The 26394-nt window shown below is 39.8% G+C and overlaps 1 long non-coding RNA gene across 1 annotated transcript; it reads right to left on the reverse strand.

Annotated features, from left to right (window-relative positions):
- Positions 1-816: 816 nt before the first annotated feature.
- LOC140225201 (uncharacterized) lies at positions 817-26339 on the reverse strand. The gene is made up of 3 exons (XR_011900331.1): positions 26154-26339; positions 3970-4034; positions 817-1077 (listed from the first exon to the last, which is right to left on the reverse strand). It is a non-coding gene; the product is annotated as an uncharacterized lncRNA (long non-coding RNA).
- Positions 26340-26394: the final 55 nt, after the last annotated feature.

Genomic DNA, 26394 nt, shown 5'->3' on the forward strand with positions numbered 1-26394 from the left:
CCTTCCTGGGAAAAGATGATCCCTCCGTTGCGAATGCAGCCCGTTTCTGGATGCGCTCGGAGGCATTCGGAGCTGTTTTTCCTCGATTTTTCTCGGAGCGCGGTGAGAGAGCGCAGTTGGGAATTCGCGAGCATCCGAAAGCATTTGAGTGATGCACTGGTCGATGAACGATGATCCATTCAGAGTACCGCGCAGTGGGAAAATACTCGAGTAACTTGATTCATAACAACTGAATGCGCGCTTTTGGCCCAAGTCACTTGCTGGTATTGCCGAGTTTCGCCCAAGAATGCATTCGGGTCATCGGGTGTATTGAACTGGTCTATATGGGCTTTCGTACACTGGAAAAAAACACATTGGATCTAGAGTCCAGACTCTTGAAAACATTGACAAGAAAAATTACTCTTGATTCAATCAGATTTTTGTTTAAATCAAAAGGAAATTCGCTCCAAGTGAGAGGCTTGGTTCTTGATTTAAGCAAAAATCCGATTGAATCTAGAGTATTTTTTCTTGTCGATGTTTTTAAGAGTGTGGACTCGAGACCCAATGTGTTTTTTTTTTCCAGTGTATGATATGACCTATCTGCAGGGTGGCATGAAACGTAAGAAAGAGATGAAAGATTGGAAATTTTAGTGAAGTATTTCATGAAATTCCACGAGGCTGTGAAATATTTCATATTTTTCGGGGACAAGAGTATGAAACTAGCATTCAAACACACGAAAATAGAAGAAATTCGCAATTTTTAAATTGTGCAAAGCATGAAAAGGAACCGGTATTTTTCAAAATATTCATTAATTTCCGAAATTTCATGAAATATTTCACAAGAGTTTTTAAGATTTTATTTTTTAAAATATAAAAATTCCTTACATTTTCCTAAAATTTGAGACATGAAGCATGTCTGTGCAAAATTTCGTTCAATTTGGTCGATTCAAAAAAATTTTATGGCCTTTGAAAGTTAAGGTGGCCTTATTTGGCGCACCTACCTTCGTCTCCGTGGTCGAAGATCCATTCACAGTTTTTGAAAGAGAGCTTTTAACTTTCACCGCCATCAGGATGCCATTAGATTTCATTTTCTAAGATCTATTAACATATCATTGATGGGTTAAATTTTGCTTCACTCAATGTACACCGAAAAAAAAGTGATGCTGATTCAACATTCTCGATAAAAAAAAACGTGTGCGACAACTCAAAAAACGCTGAATTAACCGCCACAGCAGTTATTTTTACAACTTGACGATGCTAAAGTAACTGCTGTGGCGGTTAATTCAGCGTTTTGTGAGTTCTTGCACACTTTATTAGATCCAGAATGTTAAATCAGCATCACTTCTTTTTCAGTGTATGTCTTGTGGTGTATCTTACAAATTGAAGGCGCAGGGCAGCTACGCCAGGTTGTAATCATAAAACTTTCCGTAATGTTTTCTTCAGAAAAAAAAGACTAACAATAAAATCACCCTAAGTTATAATTCCTTTTAAAGCACGAAGAGAGCACAATAGGGACATGATGAGACACGCAAAAAAACCCAATGCCCTATCCCTAGCTTTTTAAATTCATGAGGAGATTTCAATTTTCACGCCTTGCTCTATCGAAAGCTGCTCCGACTGTATTCTTGGTTACTCCGAACCAAAAATAAATGCAAAGAATAAGCCTGCTATCTTCCCGCCGATTTTCCACCCATTTCTCGAGGCCCTAGCGGTGTTGCCAAATCGTGAAACCTCGATGTATCCCCCATCGATAGATGCGTCGAATAACAAGCGAAATCTGGCACCTAGCGTTACATAAATATCAGCATGTCGACTCCTTTTTCGCGGTCAGTCTTTTGGAGTCGCTCAGGCATAACAACGCGCTGAAAATTTTAATTTATGTCCATCGGCGTTGCCAAATCGCCGAAAACCCGGTTTTTTACCCGTGGGAAAATCGCGAAAATTTGAGACGAATTGGCCGATTTCGATAAGATGTTGACCCGCACTCGCTGTTGCACGACGCTGCGACGCAGTTGACATGTTTCCCAGACGGGTGGGAGGGGATTGCGAGGAGGAAGAGGGGGAGGGTCCTATGGGGCCAGCAGGGTTGACGAAAATTGCGCGGGGGTTTTGACACTGGGAAAAATTTATTACGTGATACATGTGGAGTGGAGGACGAAATTGGTCGAGTGGATGAGAGTGCTAACAGGTAAATTGCGCCCGCGGCCACGCTGCGCTGTTTTGGATGACGATCTCGTTTCGACGCACTCGAGAATGAAAATCCGAATTTTTTGATCAATGAACCATTGGACAAGGTACAAAGTCAAGCATTCTGGAAAATATTTCTTAATCAAATTTTAACAAAGAACACGATTCGTGCAACGAAAATTACTGAAATTAACTCCTAACCAAGATATTTACTGTTTCCTGACGCGTGAATTCAAATTTCCGTTGCTCTAAACGTTTGTGTTTCATTCTAGAAAACTAATGAAGGTGAATTAGCAGTTTTTTCCTGGCATTTTCGTTACTTTCCTGACATTTCCCGGTTTTCCTGGTGACCCAGAGAAATCGTGGCTGCAGTCAAACCACGAATCTTGCATTCAACCTAATTAGTTCATTTCGAGTTTCAAGTAAAGCAGAGATCAAGCTCTCAATGGATATTTCGAGAAGTACTGCATGAGTAACCGTGAGTGAATCTAGCGGTCTGCAACCTACTAATCTTATTGACGGTGCCGGACTATTCACCGTTGCAGAAGTTACGTTTTGACCTAGCGCAACTATTATAACTCCCCGGAGATCAAATTGCATATCCACCGAAACGAAGGAACTTTTAGTGGATGCAGCCATCGCTACCTTCATGAAGGTGCTGCGCTCAAAATAGTCAAGTCAAGAATAGTCACTCAGGGTCGTGAATATGATATGAACGCACTGATTGAGAGTAATATGCGTGGGGTCAAATCAGTTGTACCTTGTTCCAGAATATGATAGAAATTCACAACTCGATAAATTTCATTATTGCTAAGATGTGACTTTATCGAACAAGGTCATTCGATAACGATTCAACAATCGCGGGCTGATTGTTGAAACTAATAGACAAAGCTATAGACAAAGAAGAAAAAAGGGACATGGAGGGATCCTATTGGTGGTAGCGGGTGGTTGCAACAGACAAAAGAAGTAGATACTAGACTAACTAACGGCAACCCACGAGATACTCTATATCGTTAGTCCATCATTTTCCTTATTTGTCTACAGGAACCAACCCTTCTAACCAAGAGGGATAGCTCCACACTCCCTATGCCTTCTTGGTCCGTCGCGTTGTCTATCGATTTCAACAATCAGCCCGCAGGCGTTGATCGCTTCTAAAGGAGATCTTACCTAGGTATATCGATGGTGAAACTCCAAGACCACGTATCCCGGTTTGCGATGTTGCAGACTTCCTTCCATATTTTATTTTTTTAAGTCGGGAACTACTCAACGTCAATCCTTAAAAATGTCTGTGATTTTTTCTTCTCTGTGTGAGATGGATTTGGAAAACAACTTCAGAAATGATTTTGATTTTCTCTCCTTCAAAAAAATAAAATAGGAGCAGAGATTTTGAACGCCGCAAATGAGATACACGGCTTGGGAACTTCACCGTCGATATGCTTGACACTGTGATTAAGGGTGGTTTAAAGATCCTTATTATCGCATCATTGAAGGGACAAATGGACGTATTTCTGCCAAACGGAAATATGTGCTCTATGACGTGAGCCCTGTTATGCATATATCCTTATGGGTCTCAGGGCTCATGTTTTGATGAACATAGTTCCGTTTGGTAGAAATACGTTCAAATATAACGTATCTCGAGTAAAATTTGGAAGTATTTCTGTCGAACGGAGCTATGTGCATCAAGACATGAGCCCTGAGACCCGTAAGAATGTATGCATAGCAAGGCTCACGTCATAATGCACATAGTTCCGTTTGGCAGAAATACGTCCATTTAACAGAATAACCTTGAAAATAAATACTTACAAGTAGGGTCTGAGTAAGTGTGGCGCATGAGGATCGGCTGCACAAGAAGCCATCGCAGTAGGATGCTAGAATGAGAGAAAAGAAAACAGATTAGGAAACAGAAAACAGAAAAAATTAATAAAAACGATAAGTATTGAATTTACATGGGAGCACACACAGCAAGTCTTTTGAAGGTAAAGTTATCTCGCTGCGTGCTTTGACAGAACCATTGAACTATAAGTCATTTTGTAGGTAGATATATTCCAAACCTGCGGTTAGCCTTTAACGTCAACCGCAGGCAGCAAACATAACAGCACATTGACTGGATTTCCGAAAAAAATTATACGGTTTCGATTTCCCATAAGAAATGGAAAATGGTCATCGGGTGCCTGATTGGATGAAAAATAAGCGCGAGAAGATCTGGTGGTCACGCACTTGGGAGCCATGCATAAATTGCGTTAGGCCCTTACGGGAAAGGGGGGTCTCTAACAGCATTACGGTGTCTTACGAGGGCAAAGTGGGCAAGAGGGCTGAGCCTTGCGTAAGCTTTCGAGCCTATATTTAAAGAAAATGCAAAAATCCATTTTTCGTCAGGTTGATAGTAAAATTTAAGATGAAATAGAGGAAATCAGCACATAGCCGATTGCTGACCGATTAGACCCTGCTCCTATCATTTCTCTTGATTCCCACTTTTCCGTTCCGTGGGATGATGAGTAGTGACTCTATCCTCGTATCAACTTTATACTTTTAACTATTCCAAAGACAAAAAAATCTTCAATATAGCACCACGTATTTTTGTTTAATGAACTAATTGTATCATTCATATTTCCTATTAACTTACTTCAAAAATTTAGTTTCACCGTAAAAATTTTGGCCTTAAAGTTTCATTCTTCTTATAAAAGGAATCTTAATCAGAGTGTCTGGTTTTTTGTCATGTAGGGAAATCCTGATGAAGTTCTGATTTTCCCTTATTATTGACTGCTAAATCCTGATTTTATCATCTTTCCAAATCCTGATCAAATCCTGATAATTTGAGGAGAAAAATTAATGGACGGATAGTGGATAGTTAACGGAAAATAAGCGGATGGCCGACTTTCCTCAAATCCTGGTTTTACGACCGATTTTTCCTCAAATCCTGATGAAATCGGAATTAAATCCTGATTGACCTCAAATCCCGATAGAATCGGAAAAATTCTGATTCTAGACACCCTGTCAATGCTTCGATCTGCGATAATTGAAAAAAAAGGGGGAGGGGTTCTGTCGAGCCTTACGTAATTTTTAGAGGGAGGGGGTGTTAAGGGACCTTACAGTGCCTTACGGGAGGGGGGGAGGGTCTGGAAATAAAAAGTGCCTTAGGTAATTGCGGCCTCTTGAACTAACCAATGCGAACTAAAGTACCGCCTACATAGGGAAAGTATGGACAACTCGAAATATGTAGCTCTTAGGGCCCAAAAGGGTAGGTAACCTTTGAAAACGAAAAATGTCACTGTCAATCTATAGACTCCGATATCAAACGAAAATAGACAAGAAAATTCATAAGTCAGCATTCTTGCGCAAAAATGAGTAAGTTTAAAAACCAAGTCAAATACGTGCTTTACCAACGACAGTTCCCAACAATTGTGATTATAAATCACTCTGGATAATTTAAATTCATATATTGCCTACCCCTTCGGGGTCTGAGAGCTCCATCACCTAACCTCAAAATTTTCCGAATGTCCATACTCTCCCTATATAGGCATAGAGAAAAAAAAGGAGGTGTTTGCATTTCGGGCATCTTGGATTTTTTGATGACGTAGGTCGGTAAGCGACTTTTATCATCAATTTTCTCGGAAATGGTGTAATTTATGGAAAAAAGTCATTCTATAAAAAGTGCTTGAAATTATATCATGAGTTGATTTAAGCAAAAAAATGGGACATTATGGTTCGTTTTTCATACTTCGAATTCCGGATTTCGCTGGCCAGGTTGTACCTACCTACGTCACAGGGTAAACAAACCTCAAGATGCAAACACCTCCTTTTTTTTCTCTATGCTATATAGGTGCTCTAACGAGAACGCTTCTTCTCTCTCTCGGATTCGGGCCCACAGTGCGGTGGACTTGGAGCTCCGGAGCCAAGAAATCCTTGAACAACTGCCATGCAGTCTAGCGACGGCGCGGCCGGGCCCCGGGTTCGGGTCGTCAGGGGAGTATCAGACGCGGTGGAGCCGCGGACAGCGCACGCGGGGACCGGGCCCCCGAGGCAGGCGGCTGGGGAGCTCGAGCTGACGCACGTCTACTCCCCCCCTCCTCCTCCCCCGCGCGAGCCCAACCCCTATGTCATCCGCCAGATCACTGACGAGCATGTATCGTCGCTTTCTGACGTTGGGGCGTACCTCGATTTCTGCATGAGCCCTGGAGAGCATGACGTTAAATGGGCAACAGGGCTCGCGTGGAAATTGAGATACGCCCTCATGTCAGAGGAGCGACGATATATCTCACTCCTGTTGTCACGTTTAAAATGTTTTCTACATTATACTCGGTACATGAACGGAGCGGTGGCGTGGCGTGATTTGCGCTGTATCGGTAAATTTATCATTTAGACCTATAAAAAAGATCGATTAACAGGGTTAAAACCGTAGACTGGAAAAAGAAACACATTGGATCTAGAGTCCAGACTCTTGAAAATATTGACAAGAAAAAATACTCTTGATTCAATCAGATTTGTGCTTAAATCAAAAGGAAATCCGCTCAACTTAAGAGGCTTGGTTCTTGATTTAAGCAAAAATCCGATTGAATCAAGAGTATTTTTTCTTGTCGATGTTTTAAAGAGTCTGGACTCTAGATCCAATGGGTTTTTTTTCCAGTACATGAATGTAGCAGTGGCGTGGCGTGCTTTGCGCTATATAGGTAAATCTGCCATTTAAACCTATAGAAAAGGATCGATAAACAGGGTTAAAACCTTAATAATCGATTCTTTACCATAGATTTAAAGGGGGAATTATCGTTAATCGATCATTCACGCCTCGCCACTGAAACGTAGAGTGCCATGAAACGTAAGAAAGATATGAAACATTGAAAATTTCCGTGAGATTTTTCCGGAAATTTCACCGGCCTGTGAAAAACTATTGACCTTTTTGAAACATGTTTTCAGGGGCTAGGTATGCGCGACCCGCTCGGAGATGCGTTCATCGGATGGAACAAAGCGACACTAAAAAAATGAGTGTGAAGCAGACTGATGAAATGAGACATTCACAAATAAAGTTTAAAATTAATTAATTTTTGAGTAAAAGTCATAAAAAATGAAGGTAAGTTTACTTAAATGTCACGAAAGAGAGAGGGAGAAAGAGACTAACAGAGGAGATGACAACGACGATGATGATGATACTGACAAAGAATAAGAAGAGACAGATAGGGGTGAAACAGAATATGGAAACCACCCAAATTTCAAATTTAACCCTCGTCCTCAATTTTCGACCCCACCAATAGGGTATCAAGTTTTTTTTCATTTTGGGAAATCCTGATGAAATCCTAATTTTTCCTGATTTTTGACTGCTAAATCCTAATTTCATAATTTTTCCAAGTCCCGATCAAATCCTGATTATTCGCAGAGAAAAATTAAAATCTCTACATAAGCGTATGTGAAAGCAGAATTCTAGAAATCCCTTTTCTCCGATCCTGGTTTTACAACCGATTTTTCCTCAAATCCTGATGAAATCGGGATTAAATCCTGATAAAATCGGGAAAATCTCGATGGTAGACACCCAATCTCTCGTAGAGAGAAATAAATGAAAACATCCCAGGAAAAAATGCATTCAGGCAACACAGGTCGCTAATGCAAAGCTGAGACAATAAGGCGCAAAGAGATTATTTGTAGGTTTGAATATTAATTTCATCGGTGACTCATTGGCGATCTGTTCGGGCCTCACCGCTCATCGGCTCTCTCGCTTGCCACCGCACCGCGCCCAATTTTAATATTCACCCAGTTGTCTCTGATTACAAAACAGGATCATCGTTGCTTTTCGACACGATTTAATGACCTCTTCGTGACAGATCAATCTCACTTACTTCCTCGAAATTGCCACGATTCGGACTCTTGTTTCGCAACCGAGAGCAGCTTCGAGGTTATGATCGTCACATTTCGTGTTCCTTGCTATGAGCACTGTACGTATCTTTTTTGCGACGTTAGATTGCACCTACGAAGGACCGACCTTTCCTCAATTGGGATTTTTGCTTGCTCCGTGAAGTCTAACCTAGAATCATCAGTCATGCAAGGCACATATCGTCGCACATATAAGTCGGCAATCACATAACTCACCTGCGGTGTCCGAAAATCTCCGCCTTTATGTTATGTTCTTAAAGTAGAACAAATTAACTTAATTCCTTGAAGTATTTGCAGAATTTTCATCGCACAGTGAAGAAAAATCAGGGCAGTTTTAAAGAATTTCCGTTGAGTAGTTTTTAGTATAAAAAATAAAGTATGACAGGAAGTCTGCAACGTCACAAACTGAGTTATGTGATTGTCGACTTACACCGCCGATATGCTTCACCTTGTTGTGAACTTTCAACACAGTTTTTAATGATCTTAAAAATGTTTCGGTTCAGAAAGGTTTACCAATTAAACGAATGTTCGGATAATCTCCTTCCACGTCCAAAAATTATGAACCACAGGGTATCCCCTAACAATAAAACAAGCTGGCCAAAAATCAGTACTTTCACAGTACTTTTTTAGTATACATTCCCGAGAAATTCAGTACCTCCTCAACAGAAAAATGCAGTACTTTTTTAGTGCCTCCATTTGACGAAATTCGAAAATTGTCAACAATTTGAATTTCGCGCTCAAATTGTGACAAAAATGACAAAAAATGAAAAAAATTCCGGACCTTCTTGCGGAATTTCCTACTTTTTCGGTACTTACAGACCGCCCTTAAAAAAATCAGTGCTATTTCTGGACTTGTAGACACGCTGAATTAAACTTTCGCCTCAATTCGAGAATGTATCAGCGCCCCTTAAAACTATTGACTCCGCAACATCGGGCTCTATTGTCTACAATAGTAATATCTATCTATATCGACGGTGTAAGTCGGCACTCACATATCTCTTTTGCGGTGTCTGAAAATCTCCGCATCTATATGTTACTTTTTTAAAGGAGAACAAATTGACATCATTCCTTGAAGTTTTTGCAGAATTTTCTTCGCACAGAGAAGAAAAATCATGGCAGTTTTAAAGAATTGCCGTTAAGTAGTTTTTCGTTTAAAAAGTTAAGTATGACAGGAAGTCTGCGATGTCGCAAACCGAGTTATGTGATTGCCGACTCACACCGTCGATATGCAAAACGAGGGATAAGACGGTGTTTCACATTCAGTTCATGAAATAGGCAAAAGCTGTATCCCAGGAGGCACAACACTAATATGTATCCAAATCCGAATGAGAGGAACTAATGACAGAATGATATTTTGCCTTCAAGTCATGATATAGGCAAAAGAGGGCACATAGGAGTCGTATCAGTGGTATATGGAGCGTCCTTTAAGGTTTGACCAAAAGAAATCTCGCAATGGAGATGTTACGTGTGAAAAATTTGCGATTTGACTGTTGATTCTTGTGTAAAAGTTCGCGAGAAACACGATGGTGCCACTGGTTTTCTCTGAAGTCAACTCCCAAGCTCAAAAAAAGCTCTCAAAATTGAGGCAAAATGGAGGGGATATCCCACGCTATCCTGAGAGTCCACCTCTACACCCTAGTAGCATGATTCACTTTCCCCTTCCTAACAAACGTATAAGGAATTAATACCGGTTATATAATCACCATTTTAACTAAAGTTTATATATCGTGTATATAAGTTTTATATAAAATGCCCATGAAAATAATTATTCATATTTTCAGAAGATAACGTTTATATAAAATTTATATAATTGAGGAAGGGTTTTTATAAATTTTCTTTATACGTATAGTATCCTTTTGCTTAATTTGCTTATTATAACTGTTATATAAATGACCTGAATGACTTTAACGTAAACCTATCTCATTTTCATGAATGATGATGATGATCTCATTTCAATGAACACCCTCGACTCTCGGACTGCGTGGGATAGGTATTATTAGAGGTACTAATGGCTCCGAGACGAGTTAAAAGGGGATATCTCGGCACACAATCCGAGGAGCCCTGTTACCTCAGTTGGTAGCGTGTCTGGCTCATAACCCTGCCCAGTTAGACAGCAATATTTTAAAAATATTGAAATTTAATATATTTTTAAAATGTTTTTCATGTATTTTTAAAATATTTTCAAAAGTACTTTTGAAATACAATCAATGAATATTTTTAAAACATTTTAAAAATATATTAAAAATATAAAAAATTAAAATTTTTAAAATAATATTTTATAATATTTTTAAAGTATATCATAATTATTTTTGTTAATATTTTAAAAATATTATTAAATATTATTTTAAAAATTTTGATTTTTTTTAAAATGTTTAAATTAATATTATAAAAATTTAAAAAAAGGAAATGATAATAATAATAAATAAATAACATAAATACATCGACATAAATTCAAACTAGAAAAAGGCCCAAATAATTAAAACTGGAAAAAGACGCAATTATAAAGTTAAAAAATAGAGAGAGAGAGAGAGTTAAAAAAATGAGAGTTAAAAAAAAATAGAGAGAGTTAGAAAAAATGATAGTTAAAAATCATGATAGTTAAAAAAAAGAGAGAGCTAAAAAAATGAGAGAGAGTTAAAAAAAATGAAAATGAAAAAATTACATCATGAAATAAAAAACAATAAATAAATAAATAATAAATAATAAAGTCTGGTAAAATATCATAAGAATCCGTCAATAAACAAAATATTACGGACTCAGAGGCCTGCGATAGTTAAGAGATTGAATTTAGGGGCCCATTCATATCAAGCCTGGCTGGTCTGGTGGTAAAGTACTGGACTTCGGATTGCAACTCCATCCCGAAGCGTGGGTTCTAATCCCGACTAGGACGGCGCGGATTTAAGGTAAGTCACAACTCTACGATGATCCACCACCTGGTAGTAACGCATATGAAAACTTGCACACTTCATAACTAGAGTGCGCTACCAGCCAGGAAGAATAATGAAAATTCATTTTATACACTCTTTGAATTTGGTTATATAACTTTTATACTAAGGGTTACATAATAAAATAAGTTTTTTAGTAAACTTTTAACTAAAAAACTTTACATCCATTACATAAACAATGAATATTCTTTAGCTTGTGGTTATTTACGGTTTATACTTTTAAAAACAAATTTTTTATATAACTCTGCTACTAGGGCATCAAGACAAACTCTCCATGCGAAGATAGGGAGCAAATACATTGACAGGGCTGCCACTTCATTTGGGGACTCTGAGACTGAAAACACGGCATCACTGCTAATATATTTGCTCCCTATCTTTGCATGGAGATTTTGTCTTGATGTAGAGGTGGACTCTCAGGATAGCGTGGGATATCCCCTCCATTTTGGCCTCAAGTTGAGAGCTTTTTTTGAGCTTGGGAGTTGATTTCAGGGAAAACCAGTGGCACCATCGTGTTTTTCGCGAACTTTTACATAAGAATCAATAGTTAAATCGCAAATTCCTCCCACATGCAACAACTCCATTTGTTTGAATCTAATTGGTGCGTGCAAAAAAAGAAAGTTCTCGGAAAAGTTTGAGAAAAACGAAAATGCATGGTTTACTCTTGAAAAAAGGCAATGGAAAGGCATAATAGCAAACGCGATACGGAATGAGCAGCATGGATATGCACTCCATTTGATTGACTCGCATCGAAGTGCACAGGTCGTTAGTTGCGATGCACTCGCGTGTTAGGACGATTAACAGTCACGCGATTGCAGGCACTACTAACAGGCGGCTCTCGCGGAATCTAAATTGCGTGCAATAATATTGGAGATCCATAAACATTTCGTCTCGCGCCTCGTTATGCCACGCTGCGTAGTCGAGTCCGAAAATTCACCGTCCATCGGGACCGAATCGAAAAATGTGGGTGGAGCTAGGAGCAAGCAGCGTTGCTAGATGAAAGTTTATTTGATTGAAATGGACCGAATTTTGCAGATGAGGGCCAGGACCGGTCATGTTATCAAAAAAATAAAATAATGGATCTGTCGCAGGCGATTAGTCAAATCGGGCATTTCGTTGAATGCCTAGGAAATAGTCAAATTTTGGCGGATTACGAAATTTTGTAAATTTAAGGCGGAGAACTCACGGATTTTCGATATTTTGGGGAAAATAATTCATCAAATCTATGAACTCTTCTTCTTTCTTCCTCCATGGCCGGATTTACTTACTTGCCGCCCATGGGCCGCCTGTATTTTGCCGCCCTCTTCTCATTCATTTTGAAACATCAATAAAAACCATCAAGTGAACGTGCCGGAGGGGGGTGCATAAGACGCGTTCACTCGTCACTCGACACATTTTTTGCGTAAGCCGTGTCAACACTACTAGCAAAAGTTCACGTAACTTCGCGCGAAAGTTCAGTCCCGTAAACCTATATCTCTGTGGGGACAAGGCCTTTCATTTGTAAGAAATGAACTAAAAAATTAAGAAAGAACAAACATAAATGTGGTTTAATAATTTTAACTTCCGCCGCCGTGCCGCGCTGACCACATTGTGTTTGGCGCAATGCGTGAAGTATTCATGTAGTCTTGTAGGCGCTGTGCGTTTCACGCCGCGCCGACCGCTGTTGACCGTACTGTGTTTGATGCAATGCGTGAAGTATTTATGCAGTCTCGTAGGCGCTAATATGTGTTACATGCCGACCACCGCGTCGAGGGCTTCTCCTTTTCATCTCAAGTCCTCGTTATCATTTCTCTTTGCGCCGCGCCACTCCAGGCCAAATTACGTGCTTGGTTTCTCTCTTAACTCAACTAATTAAAGGTGCGCAGTCTTTTGTACCACCGAAATACGACAAAATTAGAAATTAATGAACTCTCAGGAAATGAGAGATTTTGTCACCTTTTCTTGTTCGTAATTTTTTTCTGAATCCGATTTTTTTTGTACCTACAGTTAAAAAATTGCAAACTTTGCCGCCCCCTAATTTTGCCGCCATGGGCCGCGGCCCATGTGGCCACCCCCTTAATCCGGCTTTGTCTTCCTCTACAAATGCTTCTTTGAGATAAACTTGCATTCAAGGAGCAGAAAAAACGTATTCATGATCGTATGAAGCAAGCTTTTATACAGAATTCTTTCCCTTAAAGAACTATTTTGTTCACAGCTAGCAAAAGAATTAGCATTTCAGTCTAAGTAAGAATATTTGAATATTTGCCTTGTCATATTTGGCATTATGCCTGATTTGACTACTTGCCTTCGACATAGACTCCAAAGTGAGATAGTGAGATATACACCAAATTTCCTTCTGAAATTTTTAACAGTGTGTTTCCCGTGACGCGTTGCGCGGGTCGCATACGCAGCAGGCGGCAGGCGCTGGATCGGCATTTTAATGCGCTGCAAAAATACCTGCAGTAAACACCATCGGCGGGACCCGGGCGCAAATCTAAACATTTTTAAGTTATGGCTGTCTTCACCGAAGCGCGCATCGATTCCCGATCAGGCGTTTCGGTTACTTCCACTTAAGCGGACGACATGAGCAATTGGGCGGCTATTTTCAACCCGCGCCGGAGAGTGCAAAATTTCAATGCATTCCGACCGGCCAATGTAAACAAACCAAGTTAAATTTAAAGACGGGACCTCTCAATTTTGAATTTATCAATCGATGAGTGATTAACCTTTCTGACCGAGCGCCCGCCGCACTTTTCGTGGACCCTGCGCCATGCTGCCAAATTTCCGCTTCGGGAGCGTTCGTAAACAGATCGTATTCGAAAGTGGTTCGATGTATCGCAGGGCTCTCATTTCCCGGAGCTATAGTTCCGAATTCCGGAACTTTTGGGATTTTCCTGAATTTTTACCGGGACTTTTAAAATTCCCGAATTGTTCCGGATCTTTTGCATTTTCCGGAACTTTTGAAAAAATTTAAAAGGAATCCCGGAACTTTAGTTCCGAATTCCGGAACTTTTGGGATTTTCCTGAAGTTTTGCCGGAACTTTTAAAATTCCCGAAATGTTCCGGATCTTTTGCATTTTCCGGAACTTTCGAAAAAATGTAAAAGGAATCTCGGAACTTTTGACGGTCATGAAGTCGGAGAAATGGGAACAAAAAAGTTCCGAATCCCGAAACTATCACGGAGAAAAAACCTCGTGCGTGGGACCCGCAGTTTAGGTCATATGGATCTCTGAAGTTTTCAGATTGAGCATCTGAACATTTTAGGTCTAGCTGTCGAGGTTCAGATCACACATCTGAAACTTCAGTTCTTACATCTGAAGTACTTCAGATGTAAGAACCGAAGTTTTTCGGATGTGAAAACAGAAATTTTTCGGATGTGGAAACCGAAGTACTTCAGATGTAAGAACTGAAGTTTCAGATGTGCGATTCAAACCTCAGCAGCTGGACCTTAAGTGTTCGGATGCTCAATCCGAAAACTTCAGAGATCCATATGACCTAAACTTCGGGTTCCACGCACGAAGTTTATTTCTCCGTTATTGACGGACATGGAATGGGAGCACTAATGTATCGTTTGTTTCAAAACAATAGAACACAACCTCAAACAAAAATTTTAGGATTTGGTGTGGAAAAGCTGAAAATGAGAAAATTCACAACAATTTCACTTTTCATTGCCATTTGATACTCGAGAGAATGAAAATTCGATCACAAAAGACCCGTTACCTTAGATTTCTAAACTGACTTTTGAGGCTATGTTTACATATTGAACCAATCGATATCGGTACAAACTATAAGCGCACCTATATGAAGCAATACAATTTTCCGTGAGAATTCTTAATTTGAATAAAATATGTCAACTCTGCTGAAGTGAGTCATTTTTCCTTCGCTCGCCATCGGATAGCCCCTCGAAATTTCTTTTTTAAGTTGCTGGATTCTCTTCCCCTAAATGATACTGGCCTCCGAATGACATCACTTGGCCGGCAATAGATTTTTTCCGCGTGCAGTGACGAATCAGGGATCGTGCCTCCTCCAATTCAAGAGAAACTGCGTCGTATGAGCGGCTAACACGTGGGCTCCCAGCCACAGATCAAGACACCGATCCACATGTGATGATCTCTCGAGAAATTTTAGAATTTTCAAATTCCCTCCAATACACTACTGTCGTGCTAAGGAAGAACGCCGTATGAGCCTTTAGACGTTGCCAAGCTCCCTCCGATAAAAACCGAAATTACAGGGAAAATGGAGATGTTGCATGAGTGAGGAATTTGCGATTTGACTGTTGATTCCTGTGTAAAAGTTCGCAAGAAACACGATGGTGCCACTGGTTTTCTCTGAAATCAACTCCCAAGCTCAAAATAAGCTCTCAAATTGAGGCTAAAATGGAGGGGATATCCTACGCTATCCCGAGAGTCTACCTCTACATCAAGACGAGCTCTCCATGCAAATATAGGGAGCAAATACATTAGCAGGGTTGCCGTGTTTTCAGTTTTGGAGTCCCCAAATAAAGTGGCAGCCCTGTCAATGTATTTGCTCCCTATCTTCGCATGGAGAGTTTGTTTTGATGTAGAGGTGGACTCTCACGATAGCGTGGGATATCCCCTCCATTTTGGCCTCAACTTGAGAGCTTTTTTTGAGGTTGAGAGTTGATTTCAGAGAAAACCAGTGGCACCATCGTGTTTCTCGCGAACTTTTACAAAAGAATCAACAGTCAAATCGCAAATTCCTCACACATGCAACATCTCCGTTGTGAGTATTATTTTCCAAAATGTTCAGCAATTTTGTGCGCAATTTATTCTAAAATATCTGAAAATTTCAAGGAAAAATAAGCATAGATGTTGTCAAAAAATTATGCTTTAGCAAGAGAAATTTGGCAACTTTTGAATGTTCATATGGCGTTTTTCCTTGGCGCAGCAGTATAGAATGATTGTTCAGCACAAATGCGAGCAACGTCGCACGGTAGATCGAGTTAATGGAAGAAGTCGGACAAAATTCGGAAACTCTAAAAGCTCATAACCCCATTATTACAAAACGTGGAGGTATTCAAAATGGTCTCATTGGTTTTCTCGTAAAATTTACTTTGGAAGGCACCCCTTAAACTTCGAAATTTCACGACAAAAACATCTAAATTTGCAGTTTTTGTTAAAATTTCATGTCCGACCTTCCTCCTGAACTCGATCCACTGTGCGACGGCTAATTCTTCCCCGATGACGTCAGAACGCTTTGAGGAATGCCATAACACGCGAATGGTCTTCGAAACCCTTTCGACGATAAAACTTAAATTCCGGAGTGTAAATTTCACGGATGACCTACCGTAAGCTCTGCACAGATGCTCCAACCTGTCAAGTCGTACTTCACAGTGTGTCTCGAAAATTTTCAAGTCCGATTCCATTCGGTGACAGAAGTTAGTCCTCCGCAAAATATCGTCACCTTCCGGCCAAAGTATCTTAAGCACCATGAGACGTTTAAAAATTTCCGCCGCCATTTTATTTTTTTGCAGAGAAATTGTTCAACGAAGCTGTCCGAAAACTTCACTGAGATTCAACCAACAATTTCTCTGTAAAAAAATAAAATGGCGGCGTAAATTTCGGAACGTCTCATAGTGCTTTGTGATACTTTGGCGGGAAGATATGGCGGTATCATCATCTCATTTTACAAAACAGTCTGCTATCCAACCGTATGAACTTCATCGAGTGTAGTATGATTGACAAAATTTAATAATTATCATAATGATTATTTTATCACTACTACACTGCAATGCTAAGGAAGAACGCCGTGTGTACATCCGAGAGTTGCCAAATTTCCCCAGATAAAAAATGCATTTTACAGGAAAGTTGAGCATAATTTTGCTTGAAATTTTGAGATATTTTATAATAAAGTGTGTACAAAATAATCTGAAAAATTTGAAGAAAAATATCCAACAGTTTTCTTGAAAATTCGTATTTGTTCGGAGGAAATTTCGCAACGCCTGATGGCTCATGCGGCGTTCTTCCTTAGCAAGGCAGTACATAGTAAAGGGTGCCCATGTTACGAGTTACGTGTCCAGCGAGATGAGGACGTGAGTTATTGGTACTGAATTAGGTACACAGCTATTGAGCAAAAATTGGACCACGTTAAACAGAAAGGAACCAAGCCACATCAGCTATTGCCAAATTTAACTGGGCAATTTAATTTTTTACATGAAAACGGTTGTGCGGATTTTCGTGCAAATTTCAGTGAAAATTGTCCATGGTACGCAGCAAATTCCCTTAAATTTATCAAAGAAATCCGATCAAACGTTTTCTCGTAAAAAATTTAATTTCCCAGTTAAACTTGGCAATAAATGATGTGGCTTGGTTCCTTTCTGTTAAACTCGGTCCAAGTAACACATAAAGTTTCATTGAATTAGGTTCAAGTTCAGGAATTAGTTTAGAGCGACTAGAACACATGGAAACATGGACTGACCTATCATGCTATGTCCTGAGCGGGGGGGGGAGAGGGGGAGAATACCGTCATTGAGACGGCAACTCGCTGTTCGATGGGACGTATTCATGCTAAAGGGAACTATGTCGCACAAAAAACCTATGCACATAGCATAAAGGCTATTTGCATTTAAATCTTCCGTCATATTCATACGGCGCAATGATACAACTATTTGAACTCTCCGGAATGCGTGAGGTATCACGCCGCATTTGAAGGCGTTTTCAAAACAACCAAGTTCCGTTATCGGAATAATAGTTTTGCATAGTTCATATTCTTTTGTTATATTCCGTACCACTCGTTTATTTTTAATCCTCGTAGAAAAACCACCCATTTGCTAAATACAATTCTAGCTGGAGCGCACTTCAGCTATGCATTCACCACTGCACAAATATCAAAGGAAATCGACACGCCCAGCGTGCATGGTGGCTATTTCCGTTTAAATCTTCCGTCGCGTTTCTAAGGCGCAATGATACAACTATTTGAACTCTCCGGAATGTGCGAGGTATCACGCCGTATTTGATGGCGTTTTCAAAATAGCCGAGTTCCGTTATCGGAATTATCGTTTTGCATAGTTCATATTCGTTTGTTATATTCCATACCACTCGTTTATTTTTAATCCTCGTAGAAAAACCACCCATTTGCTAAAAACAATTCTGGCTGGAGCGCACTTCAGCTATGCATTCACCACTGAAAAATGTCAAAGGATATCGACACGCCCAGCGTGCATGGAGGCTATTTCCATTTAAATCTTCCGTCATATTTCTAAGGCGCAATGATACAACTATTTGAACTCTCCGGAATGCGTGAGGTATCGCGCCGCATTTGAAGGCGTTTTCAAAGCAGCCAAGTTTCGATACCCGGATTATCGTTTTGCCTAGTTCATATTCTTTTGTTATATTCCGTGCCACTTGTTTATTTTTAATCCTCGTAGAAAAACCACCCATTTGCTAAATACAATTCTAGCTAGAGCGCACTTCAGCTATGCATTCACCACTGCAAAAATGTCAAAGCAAGTCGACACGCCCAGTGTGCATGGAGGCTATTTCCATTTAAATCTTCCGTCGCGTTTCTAAGGCGCAATGATACAACTATTTGAACTCTCCGAAATGTGCGAGGTATCACGCCGTATTTGATGGCGTTTTCAAAATAGCCGAGTTCCGTTATCGGAATAATCGTTTTGCATAGTTCATATTATTTTGTTTCCATTTCTAACCACTTGTTTATTTATAATCCTCCTTTAAAAGTTACCCATTTGCTATATACAATTCTAGCTGTAGCGCACTTCAGCTATGCATTCACCACTGCCAAAATGTCAAAGGAAATCGACAAGCCCAGCGTGCATGAAGGCAGGCCCGCCACGAGGGTGGGATACTGGGTCCCTGGTACCGGGGCCCGGGCCCCGGAGGGGGCCCGTGTTACCCGTGAAAAACCACTACGAATTCACATGCAACCCTTGTTTCGTAAGAAAAAGTGAAAAATTTACCCTAAAAATTTCGCAAAAGGTGAATAGATTTTCAGAAACACGCTGGGGCACTGTAGAATTCTTCTTAAATTTTCAAAGAAGTATACTTCCTGGAAAATTTCTATCTATTTCCAAGATTTTTAGTAAAGAGGGATATTTTTAGTAACTGCGTTTGATTTCCTTCCGTCGTCAGATGCTAAGAGTCTCCAGTCTGGGCATCCTCGACTTCAATGGCTCATGGCTCAACTCCCTTGCCATAGACAAACGAAGGGGGAGTCCAGGGGGGCCTGGCCCTCTTAGAACTGAAAATAGTATCATATGCCCCCCCCCCCAAAAAAAAAAATAAATAAAAATGTTCCAGATGTTTTGAATGCAACAATTCGCAAGTATTTTGTGCTGAAAGTAGGAAAAAAAAAACATAATTATTCCGCAGAAATTGATGGAAAAACTCTTTATGGAAGCTTCAAAATGCGTCCGATTAGTCGTATAAATTCTAAAATTTCTCGAGGGTGCCCCTCGGACCCCCCCCCCCTCCGTGCTTGGGCCCGGACCTTAAAACTGGTACCAGGGCCCGAGATGGGATGTGGCGGGCCTGCACATAGTTCCTTTTAGCATAATTAGGCCCAATGAGAAAGCTCTATCCACCGGCGGACCTCCGATTCCTAGAGATGATTTCGTCTTCATTTAAGAGAGTAGGCAAAACGACTAACAGTATTGGTGCCTGTACGACCTCTCCTCAAAGAGTGATGTTTCAAAACTTCCGTTCGGAAACTCGCTTTTAGCCTGCCTTACAAACAAAATTGAATCTGCTTGACTTGTGTATTCCCCGGATACGTTTTCCAACCAGTAATTGTCTCTTCGGGCAGGTGCGAGGGTTTTGCCACGGCACTACGCCAAAAATCTTTTAGAGCACACTATACACTCCGAATTTCAAGCTTTTTTCGCAGTTCGGGTGCCTGTAAGCCTGTGAACAATCCAGGAATTTATGGTCCTTTCGATGGGTACTTAAATTTTAATGTTCTCATAACGACGCATGCGCATGTCCGACAACCGATTAAAGTTTTTACTGCCGAGGAAGGCTTCTCCAGAGACTGGACGAGACCACAGATCACCACTCCTCGGACGTAAAAGCGTATCTCTATATCTGTATGAGCCCCGAAAATCATGGAGTTATATGGACAGCAGGGCTCACGTGCGAATCGAAATACGCTCTTACGTCCTAGGAGCAACGAGATGACTCATCCTCTGTCAAGTAGACCATAAGTAAGTCATTTTTCAACATTTCGCGCACAGACGAAGTGGATGTAGTCCTACCTTTTACGCGCCGTTTTATCATTTATTATTTTTTATGCGCATTCTTCGGTAGCAGCGCAAGATATGAGGCCTTGCTGCCGCGTTCAGTGAGTGTGCATCTTGCGAACTAAGATTTTTGTAAAATTCTTAAATCACTCTTTAAACGATTTTTGAATTCGATGCGCACTAAATGGCAGTTTGGGCAGAATGATAAAAAATGGAAGATGTGATGAACTTAAAGTTTGAGTGGGTTTGATTCAATATACAGGGCAGCGCCCAGACCTACCGCACCAGGCCTTTTTCGAGCTCAAAAAAATCAAGTCAATGCATAATTATTTTGAAACTGAAGTGGATTACATTTATATTAAGTGAAAGGATTAAATTAGTTATAAATACTATAAAAGAGGATTCAGAAGTAAATAAGAATACAATTATTCAATTACATAAAAAAGTACCTATGTACAAATCAGGGGTGCAAAAAGTTCTTCAGTGTACGTTTTTACAAGCAAGACACACATTTTTCCTACGCACTTACACACAGCGCAGTCGTAGGAGTTTTGACCTAAAAATCAGCGCGGTCGCAGTAAATTTGACAAAAAGTCAACGCGGCCGAAGTAAATTTGACAAAAGTTATGCGCGATGGCGATTGAAGTAAATCTGACAAAAAATCAACCCTGTTAAAGTAATTTTAACAAAAATATCAGTGCGGCTACAGTAATATATACAAGAGGTGAGTGTGTTCTTATTCATGTTTACAAAAAATTAGTCTGCTTGAAGTATTATAAATAATTTTTCTTCAAAATCAAAGCATCTGGACAGTTTTCAGCAAAAAGTGTGCTCTTCTCATGATTGTCATTCATTAAAATTCTTTCAGTTGAGCTAAATAATCAGAATTTTACTCAGCAATGCCTAACAGCAGGCAGAATCTCTTGTACAAAATTTAGAAAAGAATCAAAAACTTATTTTCAAGATAAGGCACGGCACTGAACGACGACGCGATTTGAAAAAAAGCTGACGCCGCGAATTCGAATTATCGCGGGCGCGCACCGCTTGGAGCGCCTTCAACGGCGTAGAAATGCTTCAAACGCTACACTAATGAGGTGATGTGCAAATTGCCTATACTGCGCCTGTCAGAGTGTACACCGTGTTTTGCAGTGTACATCGTTCACCCGCGAGATTTTTCTCGCAAGATCGTGAATATTCTGCACCCCTTGTGCAAATCGCCCGTCATTCTTAAATACGTTAAGACGAGTCGTACGAAGTAAAGCTACAACTGGAGGGTGATGTTATATGTTCATTAATTTGAGTTGATGAACGTTGACCTTTGAAGTTAAAAAAATTAATTAGATTTATTAAGTTGAATGGAGATTAGGTTAAACAATAACATTAATTTGTCAAGTTAAAGTCAGAATATTTATAGATCTAATCTTTAAATGCAAATAAATAACTAAACAAAAAGTACGTCGATTACACTGATAAAATGACCAAATAAGATCGTTATCTTAAAAATTTGAAGTTTACATACGAATTTACTGCTGTTACAAAAGTTACTGCTTAGTTTACTAAAATCGAAAATTAATTACAATTTAATCATTCAAATCTCAATAAGTAGAATCATTCCGGTCTCTATCGGGGGTTAAAAGGGGGTTTAGGTACCGTGAAATTCGGATCCATTAAGGGCGATTCCCTATAGTCGTCCTCGCGGTCCTAGACTTCGTTCAACTTAAATTAACTAGTATAAAGTCCTGGCGCGGATAGGTCTGGGCTAGAGTCCTTACACTAGGCCACCCTGTATAAGTGAACGTCTACAGAGAAAGAAGACCACGATGAGAACAAATCTGAATCTCAGCCTGCTCGGTAATAAAGAACACCAAGCGTTGAGAATGCTGCCATTTCCCGGAGTCAATTCCGAAATTCGGAACTTTTCAAATAATCGGAACTTTTCCTGAAATCTTCTGAATCCCCGAAGTATTCAGCTGTTTTCAGAATTTCCGCAAAATTTGCGGTTTTTCGTCAATTTGACCATTAATTTGATCAAATTGAGGGACTTTTTGATCAAATTTGACGATCTTCGGAACAAAATCCGGGCTTATTTCGGAATTTTCCCCCGGCATTTTTTAAAAAATCGGAATTTTTCTCGGAACTTTGGCAAATCGAAATATGCTTCCGGAAATCTAATTATTTCGGAATCTTTTTATAAAATAAAATGGCAGCCTTGGCTGAAGAACCAAACCGGGGAAATTGGATGATTTTTGCAGTGTTTCGTACTCGGGTGTTCGCTCAATTTATCCATTAGGTGACTTGCGGCACTTTTTCTACACAAAATATGACTGCATAGAGTGGCAACAACGGTGGTGGATCTGTACTATGTTTTAGAGAGCAAGCCTCATTCCTTGTTAGAAAGTAGGGTGAACGGAAGCTGCGCATTACGAGATGGGAATTTTTATGCGAACTAAGAAGCATCTCCCTTCACCTCAGGAATAAACGTTGCAAATGATGCATGGTGCATCGTTACGATGAAAAAAAAAACTCCGGCCGTGGGAGCCGCACTTGCGGGCTATACTGCCGTGATAAGGAAAAACGCCGTATGAGCCTTTAGACGTTGCCAAGATTCCTTTGATAAGAACCCAATTTACTGGGCAAATTGTCAAGATTTTTTCTCCAAAATTTTCAGACAATTTTGTACGCAATTTAATCTAAAATATCTGAAAATCCTAAGGCAAAATATGCATGAATGTCGTTAAAAATACACCTTTTACCGAGGGAAATTTGGCAACTCTTGAATGTTCATGCGGCGTTATTCCTTAGCACGGCAGTATACAGACGTACCGTCCGCGTTCCGGGCTCAGAGGCCGAAAGTTTCTGGCGTAGCACCTCAAGCTACAGCTCCAACACCCAGAACTTTCGGTCTCTGAGCCCGGAACGGACGGAAACGACGGTGTAAGTCGGCAATCACATATCTCGTTAGCAGTTTCTGAAAATCTCCGCCTCTATGTTATTTTTTTGAAGGAGAACAAATTGACATAATTTTTTGGAGTTTTTGCAAAGTTTTCTTCGCACAGAGAAGAAAAATCACGGCAGTTTTAAAGAATTGCCGTTGAGTAGTTTTCCGTTTAACAAATAAAGTATGACTGGAAGTCCACGACATCGCAAACCGAGTTATGTGATTGCCGACTTACACCGTCGGTATGTCTATATAGCCCGTAACTTCTTTTAAGTGTAGCTAAATGCCTCTGGTAATCCTATGAAATTTATCTGTTTTTAAGAAGTGCCCTTGTCTTATTGGAATTATTGAATTGTATTTGTAAGTATTTTGTATTTATTGAAATTTCTTGAGAGAGGATTTTTTTGCGAGGCTTTCATCCGCCCCGCTAATCAAATCATTGCAATGCAATGAAAAAACAGTAGATAACAAAAATCCCAAAATACTGAACTCAGAAAGAAGTCCCTACGATCCAATCTAAACAAACACGTTCTCTACTTCTTTGTCAATTTCCTTCTTAATTTACTACTTTTTACATAATGTACATGTATTACGTACATTAAGGAAATTAGCGCTGTTCATTCGTTTGTTTTTTTCTTCTTGTTTACAATTTTTCTCTTATGGGCGGGGGAGGGGGGGGGGGGAGTCACATCTTAAACATGTATTGAACTACAACGGTATTCAATTAATTCGACTCGAACTTTAGTCAATCCAAGTACCTAATTGGTAAACTTCATTTCATTTCTACTTCAACTTGCTGCTTTTGCTCATTATTTCTGAATAACTTTTAGGTAGATTGGAATGATATATGTTACTCAATACTTGAGTTGACTGATTTTAGTTGTAGTATCATTAAATGCGCGATCTTTTATGGGCTCTATTTAAAAATGAATCGAAATTGTTCGCTACATACCTACCTAAGCTATTATTACAGGCTGAACTTCAAATTAAAACTGTAGGTACAACTATATACATCATAAGAACAGATACCAATATATTTTCTTAAAAATTATGATAATTTTGCATTTTACTCAAAGCTCGTAAAACTGTCCTTATAAAACTACCTATGTTAGAGTCCTCCCTGAACCTGCTCTTCAGTCAGGGTCTCTTTTGAGCTTAAGTTAGACGATAGGTCTCAAGGAAATGAAAACGCCTTCAAAAAAAGCTGACGCAACTTATACAACATTGAAACAGACGCTGGTTGCCGAGTCAAACTTTTGAAGGAGTTTGCTGTTTCATCGTGTTCTCACTGTTCCATTGCTCAGATCAGATGCCCGAAGAAACTATAATATTCCGGTCTAGATGTTTCGTTTCGAGAATCGCGAAACGCGAAACGCGTACTTCGATAATGATGTTTCAAAATCTCCGCTATTCTTTTTAAAGAAGACTGAACCAACATGATGGCTTGAAAAATTCACCGAGTTCTTTCACATAGAGAAGAAAAATCATCAATTTTTTTAAGAAATGATGGTGTGTAGTTTTCTATCTACTAAATAAATCACGATCAGAGGTCTGCAAAGCCGTCGATGGTGGAAAGTAAAAACCGGATATAGGCAGTGAAACGCGTAAAAGGGAAATAAAAACTGGAAGTTGAAGATGAAAACCGGCAATAGGAAGTGAAAGACGGAAAATGGAAGGGAAAACCGGATGTAGAGAGTGAAAATCTGAAAAAGGAGGTGAAAAACGTACGTAAGAGGTGAGAACCTTGAAGTGGATGGTGAAAATTGAATGTGCACGGGACAACCGGTACTTGAAGAGGAAGGCCTAGGTGGAGGGATAAGGAACAGAAAAAAAGGAGAAACAAGTGACCGTAAATAGGAAATGAAAACTGGAACCCTGTTAAAAATGTCCCACAGGTGCACATGGTAATTTGGCCCACAAAAAAACCTGGAGTCCCCCATTGACACCCCAGTCTTCCTTATAGGTAAACACCCCTGTTCCCCCCATGGTCATCCCCGGTCTTCCCCATGGGCAGCATAGTCTTCCCCACAGGCACCCCAGTCTTCCCCATGGACACCCTCCTGGTTTTCCCCACAGGTACCCATGAACTCCCATAGGTCCCCATGTAATTCCCATGAAATTCATGAGGACCCATGGGACATTTTTACCAGGGAAGTAGAAGGCAAACAGGGAGCAGATGGTGAGATCTTCTCCTTCGACAACTGCTGATTAATTGAGGTGAAATAAAAAGCCATCAAACCTTTCAGGTTTCTTTAAAAAATCGACAAAATTTCAAAATATTATGAGCACTATGATGTGTTGGATCGCCTCTGCTAATCTTGATCCAATTTAGCCATGAACTTTTTTAACTGCAGGAGGCCCTCGTTAAGAGCTCTCTGCTAAAACAAGGGCTTCAATAATGCATTGAAACATATCATCAGACAAGGTTGCAATAGCATGGGGAGTAGGTCCCTACCTACTTGGTCAATACCTTGCAAATAACTGGATAAGAATGGGTACCTATACAGGACTGAATGCTCAGTAATCAAATATTTGGACGTATTTATGTCAAACGAAACCATGTGCAGTTCCGTTTGACAGAAATACGTCCATTTATGATTTGACGATTACCTCTCTCTTACATATTGCTATGTTTGCTATAACTGATCGGTACTTACTAATTAGTCAAATGGATCGCATTTAGCAGAAAGGAAGCAGCGTGATTACCTACAATGATGAAAAAATGTTGCTTCTTCATAACTGTCCGTAAAATCTCCCAGAATAACAAATAGTTTTGGCTTACCACCAAAAAATTGTCAATTATACAGGAAAATAATTGTGTAAACTATATGTAATATGTAATACATGTTCAAGTGCTGTACAAATATCGTCGCCCCTCTGACGTAAGGGCGTATCTTGATTTACACGTTAGCCCTACTCTCCGTATAACTCTATGCTTCCTAGGGCTCATGTGGGAATAGATATACGCCCTTACGTCAGAGGAGCGACGATATTAGGTAATTTTTAAAAAAAATTTGAAGTCATTAAGTGACCATCAATGACATTCACATACCTTTGAGCCGGGGCCAGATTTTTTTATTGGTTACGTTTCTTTCACTTCGCCGCATAATTATTTCACAAATATAAAACATGAATTTTAAAAAAAAAAAAAAAACAATGAATTGCAAAACCATAGAATGAATTTAAGTATTTGTTCAATGATAAAACGTCAAGAAAGAGTTGCATTGCATGTTGCATGCAAGTTGCATGTTGCATCAAAAACAATAAACAACTTTTGATTGGTCGATTGAGTC

This window comes from Bemisia tabaci, chromosome 8 (genome assembly GCF_918797505.1).
Source record: "Bemisia tabaci chromosome 8, PGI_BMITA_v3".
In the NCBI taxonomy this organism is placed as follows: domain Eukaryota; kingdom Metazoa; phylum Arthropoda; class Insecta; order Hemiptera; family Aleyrodidae; genus Bemisia; species Bemisia tabaci.